Consider the following 10026-nt stretch of genomic DNA (forward strand, 5'->3'; position numbering starts at 1 on the left):
GCAACCTCTGCCATAAGTCACAGTAGAGGACCTAGGGCCACCATAGGTCAGAAACAACTTGAAGGCAAACAACACACACATTCTTAGGTCTAAATGTGTTGAGGGAAGTCTTTGTCCTTACTCATAGTTAGTCCAGGGACACATCTAATGCATAATGCCTCCATCCATGGTTCCCAAAAGGTTGCAGTGTGAGATTATTGCAATAGTTACTTTATATACTCATGTATAAGTCTAGACATTTTAGTCAAAAGATTGACCTCAAAAACCTGAATCAAATCATCCATGGATCAATATGAGAGAAATTGGAAGTATAATCCAATGGCAATCTGAACGCAATCGTGGGGTTTCAGGTTATTGCGTGATAGACTACCAGACGCAATATCGGTCAATGTGAAGTCAGTCCGGACGCAATGCGAATTCACGTATATTCGCTGAATGCGTTCTGGCCCCACTTTCTTTTCATCCGACTCCCCTCTGATAAACTCCATTGTTTCAGTCATTGTTCTGACACTGTTCATTCGTTCAAAGTATTTACAGACAGACCACAGTTTAAAAAAGCCTTTGACAAAAAGCTCCCTTTTGCAAAGACCTTTAAAGCCTTCTTCACAGCCTCCCCTTCCCCCTCATCATCTGGGGGCCCACAACATACTCCAACTCCCAGAATTCCATAGCCTTTCAGCCAGGAAGGAGTTAGAGCGCTGCCAAAGCGGGTTATCTCTCCAGTGTGGATAGTAACCAATAAAGTGGGTGGAGAGCCGCCATTTTGTTTCTCTCCCTCAAAACCCTGAACCGTCTCCTAGCAACAAACACAGCATGACGTCACGGGAACGGGGAGCTATGATTGGCTGTGTCCACTTGTACCCCTCTCACGCCATTGGCTGGGACTCCCAGCCAATCCCCGCGCAGGCTTCCCCTTCCCGCCGCAGTCCGCGCCAGCTTTCGAACAGAGAAGGTGGCTCTGGCTCAGCGCAAGCTCTTTTGCCTCCCCCAAAAAGAAAGGCCCCCGACGAAAGCCCCGCCCCTTCGTCCCTGCGATTGGTCTACGTTGACGTCGATCAAAACCTCCCGCTTTGCTGATTGGTTGGACTCTCTTCTCGATGTCCTGGAAAAGGCGGGTTAGAGTGGGCCCTCTGCGACACGGAAGGGGGCTGGAGAGGGCTCTGGGACGCCGGTTGGGCCGGTGAAGCCTTTGGGCCTCCGGACGACGGAACTGTGCGAAGAGGTACCTAATGAGTTGGGCGTTGCTATGGGAACGGGAAGGCTCGGGCCTAGGCTTCTCAGTCCTCTGCGTAGCGAAGCCAGACTTGGCCATCGGGAGTCACTGGGGAATACTTGCCCACAGAGAAGTATTGGGCACGTGTTCAATGTTTCCCTATGGCCAAGCGTTCCCCAATGATTCTCTATGGCAGCGGTCCCCCTTTAAGAGCTTTTGGACTTCAACTCCCAGAAGCCTCAGCCATGTTGGCCAACAGTCGGGGCTTCTGGGAGCTGGAGTCCAAAAGCCCTTAAAGGGCACAGTTTGGGGACCACTGCCATAGAGAATCATGGGAGAACGCTTGCCCTGGATAGGGAAACATAGAGGAATACTTGGCCATAGAGAATCATTGCAGAATACTTGTCCATCGGGAAACATTGAATCCTTGCCTAATATTTCCCTATGGGCCAGTATTCCTCTATGTTTCTCTATGGCCAAGCATTCTCCAATGATTCTTTAAAGACCAAGTATCCCTCTATGTTTCCCTGTGGCCAAGCATTCTCCAATGATTCTCTATGGCCAAGTATTCATAGAATCATAGAGTTGGAAGAGACTGCAGGGGCCCTGATCCAGTCCAGCCCCATTCTGCCATGCAGGAACTCTCAATCAAAGCATCCCCAATGGCAGATGGCCATCCAGCCTCTGCTTAAAGACCTCCAAGGAAGGAGACTCCATTACACTCCGAGGAAGGAATTTCTTCCATTGCCAAACAGCCCTGACTGTCAGGAAGTTCCTCCTAATGTTGAGCTGGAATCTCTTTTCCTGGAGCTTGCATCCATTGCTCCGGTTCCTGTTCTCTGGAGCAGCAGAAAACAAGCTTGCTCCCTCCTCAATATGACACCCCTTCAAGTATTTAAACAGGGCTATCATATCACCTCTTAACCTTCTCTTCTCCAGGCTAGGTATTCTCCAATGATTCTGGATTTGTGTCCCCTCCAGTTTCCATGTACAACAGCAGTGAATGTTGTGTACATCTGTTCTTTAGGGAGGGTTTCCCAGGATTCTTTCTCTATTTCCTCCTTGGCCATTTGTTATTTCTATTGATAGAAAAAGGCTTCCTCGCAAGGGATTGGCTCTTTTAATGGGAGCAGCAGCTATATCAAGGGTGAGTAAGTAGCTTGTAACCCTCAATATACTATTGGTCCGCAATTCCAGTCTGCCCTAATTGGCATAACTAGCGTTGAGGTCTGATGGATGTTGCAAGCCAATTCCTGGAAGGCCACATGCGGCCCATCTTAAGATGTACAATGCATTTCAGGGTTGCCATTGAAATAACTGCACAGCTAGATACTTGACTACATCAAATTGTTCTTCAACCAAATATTAGTAATCCCTATATATGCCTTTTGAAAGTTCACTGAAACCAAGAGCTCAGTATCCAAGGATTTTCCATAGCAAGAAAGTATATTTAGAATATGCAAACTGAAATACCACAACAGGAATAGAGCACGGCTTTGCTGGTTTTTTAGGTTTAATGGAATGTCTTCTCTTTCAGCACAGTTTTATTTATGGTATTAATTGTAGATAAAATGGTACACTTCTTATTTCTCCCTGGTAGAAAAACACGAAGCAACGTTCCCGAAAATGTCGCTTGACTTTGACAGCGCAGCTTTACAGATGCAACATGAAGATGAAGAATATGACCAAGAGGACTACGTTAGGGAGCAAGAGGTAAAAATTAAGACTCAGCTTCATTTCATGTTTTAAAACCTTTCCCCTCCTTTTTTCTTAAACTCCGGCCCCATACAGACAGGCCAAAATAAAGCTGCTTCGGGCCACTTTGGAGGTATGCTGTTTAAATGCCAAAGGACTGGAGTGTGGTTTTGCCACTGCTTCCGGACTCTTAGGATGCACGCATCATTTAAACAGCATACTTCCAATGTGATCCAAAGCAGCTTTATTTGGGCCTGTCTCTATGGGCCCTGAGATAGGTGATTCAGTCACTACTAAAGGCCACCCTGCAAATGAATCTCAAGCTGGAAGGTTTACGGTTAAAATGAGGCTGACGTTGCATGTCATTTGCACAGCTATAATTTCAGGTCCAGTTTGTGGACTTCGTGAATTCATTTTGTGACTTTTAACATTTTAAAATGTTACTTCGGTTAAATCTCAAGAAATCTTAATATAGGTCCAAAACACACTGCAGAAATAGTCCAGTTTGAGACTGCTTTAACTTCCCTGGCTCAGTGCTAGGGAATTCTGGGAACTGTAGTTTTGTGAGTCATTTAGTCTTCTCTGTCAGAGAGCTCTGGTGCCACAATTAATTACAATTCACAGGATCCCTAGCACTATGCTAGGGCAGTTAAAGTAGTCTCAAACTGGATCATTGCTGCAGTGCGTTTTGGACCATAGTTGCTTCAGTTTACCTTTGCTGTGTTCTCAACTTTTCATCCACATATATATTGTGATGAGACAAACCATGGTAAACCTCAGGGTTTGTACTCTCCTCCCACCTTTCAGCATATAAAGAGAAGACTGAAGCTTTGTCTTCGAGTTATTAATTGTAGTATGCTATATTATCCAAACCTAGCAAAGTGTTCTTCATCTTAACTCAGTTTTGTTTGAAGCAATGTAATAGGAAGTTGATTAGTTTCAACAAACCATAGTTAAGACCTAACCTTACTTTAAAAATTGTCATAGCTCATTATTACACTGAATCATATTTGAAGTGAAAGCTGAGAATCTCTGCATGGCAACATTGATGGAGGGGGAGCCAAGTGCTGACTGGTTTGTTCTCATCATGATATATTTTTTAACAAGATCTTTTTATAGTGCACATAGCTTTTTATATTGCTTCAAAAATACATTCTAGAGTCTGTTTTGCATTTTTAATTGCATTTAACGTAACGAACCAAAAAACAATTACACAGCGGTTTATCTCCATCCTGGGGAGAGGTGACTAGGGGAGTGGTCCAGGGAACTGTACTGGGCTCTATGCTCTTCAACAAATTTATCAATGACTTGGATGAAGGAATAGAGGGCATGCTGATTAAATTTGCAAATGATACCAAACTTGGGGGGGGGGGGTTGCAAATTCCCCAGGGGACAGGATTAAAATTCAAAATGATCTTGATAGATTAGACGGCTGGGCGAAAGGTAATAATGCATTTCAACAGGGAGAAGTGTAAGACCTTACACCTAGGCAGAAAATATGAATGCAGAGATATAGGATGAGAGAAGCCTGGCTAGACAGCAGTTCATGTGAAAGGGATCTAGGAGTCCTAGGAGTCCAGAAGTTGAACATGAGTTAGCAGTGTGATGCGGTAGCCAAGAAAGCCAATGTGATTCTTGGTTGCGTCAATAGGACTATAGTGTCTAGATCAGTGATGACAGGAATTGCTTACTATGAAGATTTGTATGTGAGATGTTCTAAGGCAGTGGTGACACATACCATATATACTCGTGTATAAGTCGAAAAATTTATTCTACAAAATTGTCCCAAAAAACCTGGGTTGACTTATACATGAGTCAATACAGTAACAAGATGGCAGGGAGAGCGATCGTTCGCTCCCAAAGCTTCTTTCTAGCCCCGTTGCCTCCGGAGGGGGCAGTTGAACCGGGAAGATGCAGGAGGAGGAGCAGGACATCTTTTACACCCATAGTTACATGCCTTTCAGTTTTACCCTCAACTTATCCATGGCTCATAGAAATCCAGAATTTTGGCCCCAAAACCTACATGTGTTCACCTATACATGATTATATACGGTAGTACAGTATTGGGACTGCATTTGGACCCCAAGACCATTTTTATGCCCCCTCTCCCAACCAGTGTGGCATAGTGGTTTAAGCGTTGGAGTACAACTCTGGAGATGAGGATTTGATTCCCAGCTTGGTCATGAAGATTTTAGATTGTAAGCCTGAGGGCAGGGAACCATCTGTTATCCCCTCTGTTGTAAGCCGCCTGGATTCCCAGTGATTGGGCGGCATATAAATAAATAAATCCTATGAAACCCACTGGGTGACCTTGGTTTTTTTTTGTACAAACCAGAGGCTTTTGTGTTTTAAAATTTTGTAAGTGTGCCACAGTTATATGAATGAAGTGTTTGATATTGCTGAAACAGAAAAATAAATTTAAATTTGATGTGGAAAGAAGTATTGTCCATATTTCAATCCTTCTCTGAATTGCTACATCTCTAGAAATTTTACTTACTGTGGCCTGTTACAGACAGCCAAAATAAAGCTGCTTCGAGCCTAAGGACTGGAGCGTGACTTTGGTGTGGCTTCTGGACTCTTAGGATGCATGCATCATTGAAACACCATACCTCCACTCTGACTCGAAGCAGCTTTATTTTGGCTGTCTGTAACAGGCCTGTATCTACTTCAGACCCAAAGAGCGACTTTTGATTGAGCCTCTGAGTTTTCGGTACACTCATTGGATGCTTTGACTGTTTTCTCTTTGGTTGTTCAGTGCTTTTTCCTTTGCTTTCTGAAGCAGTTTGCTGTGTTTCCCAACTGGCTACCTGTTTGAGAAATGCTTTTCACTAACATTGGGAATGCTATCATAACAATTTACTTGGTGTGTGGCGGGTTTCATCTACTGGCACTTTGTAACACATGTATCAGTGAGGCTTATTGAACAGCTCATATTTCTAAACAGTATCTTAAGCTTGCTGTGCAGGTTTTTTGTGATACAGCATATATAGTGTGCAATCGTATGGACAAGTACTGGAAGAAAGCCTCACTAAGCACAATGAGAGTTGCATCTGGATAAAGATGAATAAGTCTTTCACTGTTCTCTGCATGTGGGACAGAATAATCTTGGAGCCTGGTGTGAATTTGTCATGAATGTTTGGAGCAGATGACTTGGCAATTGTGTGCCTTTAGCCCCAAGTAATTATGGTAATTATGGTGATGTTTTTGGACACTTGTCCAGTATGAACAGTATGTCTATAACCAACTCACCCACAGCTTAGTCTCTTTAATAATTCCATTTTAGAATCAGATCTTCAGAAATATTCACATCTCTGTGAGCTTGGAAATGCTATGACTGTCCCAGTTTGGAGATGGTAGTCACCATTTCTTCCAGGAACCATCTGGAACAGCTAATGCTGTTGTCTTGGGAAAAGAGATTTCTAGTGACATCATAATCTTCTGAGTCTCTCATGATGTCACTCAAGCAGCTCCTTACTATGTAGCTACTTTCAAAATAAGACTTTCAAATAAAATACCTCTGTCATGTGTCAAATTTCAGGCTTACATGCATGTTGGGGCTAGCTGTTGTAACAGAATTGTGTATTATATTGCCTTTTACCTGGAGCTTTAAGGAATATGGGTGCATCTCTGTGAAGAGAGAATATCTGATATTCTGTGCAGCATTTCAGTATGTGCTTTTTGTAAGTTGAGATTTGTTCTGTGATGGAAAGGATAGTGTCAGCTGCAATATGGTTTCCTGCTGGATTATATCACTAAGCAGGTACACACGGCTACAGTAGGATCGGCTAGATTAGAATTCTGTTCTTTCTGACCTTGAGCTTTATTGCATAGTTTACTGTAGACACACGTCTGCAACCTGACACCAGAAGTAATTCTCCAGCCCTCCTTCACCAGCCTCCCAAGTGCCAATCCTGGTAAAGAAAAAACACCTCCAGCTAGATAGAGAATATGAAAGGGAGGGGGTGTAAAAAGGCTTTGTAAGAAGGAGCTGCTTTTGTCAAAGGATTTGCTAACTGAGGCATGCCTGAAATTTCTTCCTAATTCATACTAATATTGGTAAATTTATGTTTGGACTTAGACACATCATGCTGTGAGTGGACTGATATGATGACTGAACACTTTTTGGTATGTTCTTCATCCCCAGTTCTAAAACCAGCATGTTGGGAAGAAGAGGTTTAGGCTAGAATTTCTCTCCCTGCTGTGTTTTTCTTTGGGTGTGTGCATGCATGTGTGTTTTTAAAAATTATTTGCAGCATAATGGGGTGCATCTCACACCTGCGTTAACTACCTGATGCAAAATAGGTCTGTGTTATTTTGTGTGACACGTAGAGATCAGCTTCAGTTACTGGATAAGAGGAACAATACTTTTCCTTTTAATATCTCCTCTTTCTCTCTTGCCCTGCATCAAAAACTCAGCCTGTGCCTTAATCACGGAGCTGGTTGCTAGACTCTAGAGCCTTCTGCTCCCATGTTCTTTCTTCCTACTTTGGTCTCCTTGCATCTGTCTAAGAAACACTGATGCAATTTGCTGACCTATCCTCCTTTCTTCTATTTGTGTCCCGATAAAAAAAGAATACATGGTGAAAAAAACCTTGTAGAATTCAATAGCTAAGCATGGCAGTATGTCTTTGTTTTTCCTAAACCATGGCTGCTTCCACACTGCAGAAATGAAGCAGTTTGACACCACTTTAACTGCCATGACTCAATGCTATGTAATTCTGGGGTTTGTAGTTTTGTGAAATATTTAGCCTTCCCTGGCAGAGATCTTTGGTGCCCCACCAGACTACAAATCCTTAATTCAAATTCTATAGCATTGCATCATGGCATAAATTGCATAAATTTACAGCGCTTTATAAATAAAGGTTAATAATAATAATAATAATAATAATAATAATGGCAGTTAAACTGGTATCAAACTGCTTCATTTCTGCAGTGTGGCAGCAGCCCATGTGATGCTTTACTAGATATTCTAAAGATTTGGTAATGTGTTGTGTTTTAGGCCTAGTTTTCATAAGAATAAAAGGAGTTGATGTTGTAGAACTTAGGAAGTCTAAGAACTTTAAGATGGCAATAATGCTTATACTGGTATCTGTAGCTGGCTTGCCGAAAAACAAGTACAATTTTGCTAATGATTTTGGTGCAATATTGCACCCCTTTTGTGCCTCTTTTGGAATATAGTAACCACTTCACCCTAAATGAAAGAGTTTATTTCTGTCATTTGCTTGTCCTTGTTGTAGGTTGTTGCTTCTGCTCTAATTAACAAAATATGTATAGCCTTTGTTAATTTGGAAAAAAACCAACACAAGTTTGGGTGCCAAGTTCCGATGCAATACTTGCTTATATTGTTGTGTACAGTTTTCTAGTAACCTTGTGAGAAAAAGAAAATGTACTGCACAGATGTATCACTTGAGATCCATTCTATGTACCAAAACTTTTCTGAAGGTTTAGAAGAACAGGTACACTCTATTCAGGATTCCTTGCTCCAAGTAAGTACAGACAGTTTATTTTATTTTAGCTTCTGGAAAGTAACTTGCACAAAGTGAGTGGATGAAATGAAAAGCATTTGGGTGGTTAGGTGATCTGGGAGTGATACTATATATATATGTATATGTATATGTATATGTATATGTATTTATATTGCCACTGGCAAATACAAAGCAAAACATAAAATCTTTGTCCTGAAGAAACATAGATGATATATCCACACTGTTTTCTGTAGCTAAAAATGTAATGTCTAAAAGAAATGCCGCACGCTAACTGTCCAGTGTTAGCTGAAAAACTGAGTGTCATGTTACTGACATCTGCTCCAATTTTAAAGGATTATTATAGGATTTATATCTCATCCCAAGTTACTGCAATCTCTGTTGCATGCCAGGATAACATCATGATCTGTGGTAGAATTCAAAGATATAGCTGTGTTAGTCTGTAAAATCAGTTAGCGCTGTTAGTCTGAAAGATGCTACAAGATCTCTACATCATGATCAGTGTTTACAGCATTTCCCTATTGGTATGCAGCCCTGGTTAATATTTGGATGGGAGACTGCCGACCAATACTAGGTGATGTAGGCTATATTTCAGAGGTAGGGACTGTCAAAACCACCTCTGAGTATTCCTTGCCTAAGAAAATCCTATGAAATTTGTGGGGTTGCAATAAGTCAGTAGGCGACTTGAATGCACCTAGACATATGCATGCAGGTTAAACAGTACTGCACTAATAGAAGCCTTTCCTCTGGGTCTTTTGGACTCCTGTCTTCTGGGAGTTGAGAAGAGTTACAGGGTATGTTTGTGTAAGATCGAATGTAGTAGTTGTTGTTGTAACCTTCTGTTCTTGAAGAAGGGCCAGGTGGAATGCTGGGTGGAAGTAGGGGCAGGTGAAATACTGAGAGGAAATTTTGTGTGGGTAAGATTTGGGTTTGTCTGTTACTCCTGATGTTCTTCAAATGTAAACTAGAGACCATTACTTTAAGGGCAACTTTAAGTCTCATGATCAGTTTTACATATGAATTTCATGCTGGTCAAGCTGATCAGTTTTCATCTTGCCAGCTATGCCTCAGTAGTAGCAATAAAAACCTGTCTCTCATGTGTGCGCTAGTTATGTGTTATACCAACTCCCATAAATGTATATGTTGCTACACTGGCTACCTGTCTGTCCGCCTATGTTACCTGCAGGAAGAAATACTGTTTTTGCAGAAATGTTAATAAGATAGCAGGGAAAAACAGCACCTGCACTATTATGACAGCTATATTGTGGTGCTATGGATTCTTCAAAAATTTTGTGTGATTTGTCCACACATAACTGAAATTCTGTTTTTAAAAAACTATTCTGGTACATATAGAAGTCTAAATACTGTATTAATAGTATTTCATATTCATGTAGCTGTTATGTCCTATTTCAGTTGCAACAGCTGTTGACAGATCTTCCCCATGATATGCTAGAAGATAGTGGAGATCACCTCTCTGATTATAGTGCCCCTGAGGACCATGAAAGGTAAGAACCTTCATTTTCTTTATTCTTTGGAAAGTACTGCAGCTCTAAAACTACACACAAAGTAACTATGTTCAATGTTAACTTCCTAAGAAAGAAGCCTATCTTATTTAGCTAACTCCATATATGTCAC

At 41.6% G+C, this 10026-nt stretch overlaps 1 long non-coding RNA gene across 1 annotated transcript; it reads left to right on the plus strand.

Annotated features, from left to right (window-relative positions):
* The first annotated feature begins 1177 nt into the window (after positions 1 to 1177).
* On the plus strand, positions 1178 to 9851 carry LOC149307270 (uncharacterized). Its single transcript, XR_016282362.1, has 3 exons — positions 1178 to 1222; positions 2814 to 2926; positions 9805 to 9851. It is a non-coding gene; the product is annotated as an uncharacterized LOC149307270 (long non-coding RNA).
* Positions 9852 to 10026: the final 175 nt, after the last annotated feature.

Source organism: Sceloporus occidentalis, unplaced genomic scaffold, assembly GCF_023333645.1.
Source record: "Sceloporus occidentalis isolate IW3139 unplaced genomic scaffold, rSceOcc1.0.p SCAF_9, whole genome shotgun sequence".
NCBI lineage: Eukaryota > Metazoa > Chordata > Lepidosauria > Squamata > Phrynosomatidae > Sceloporus > Sceloporus occidentalis.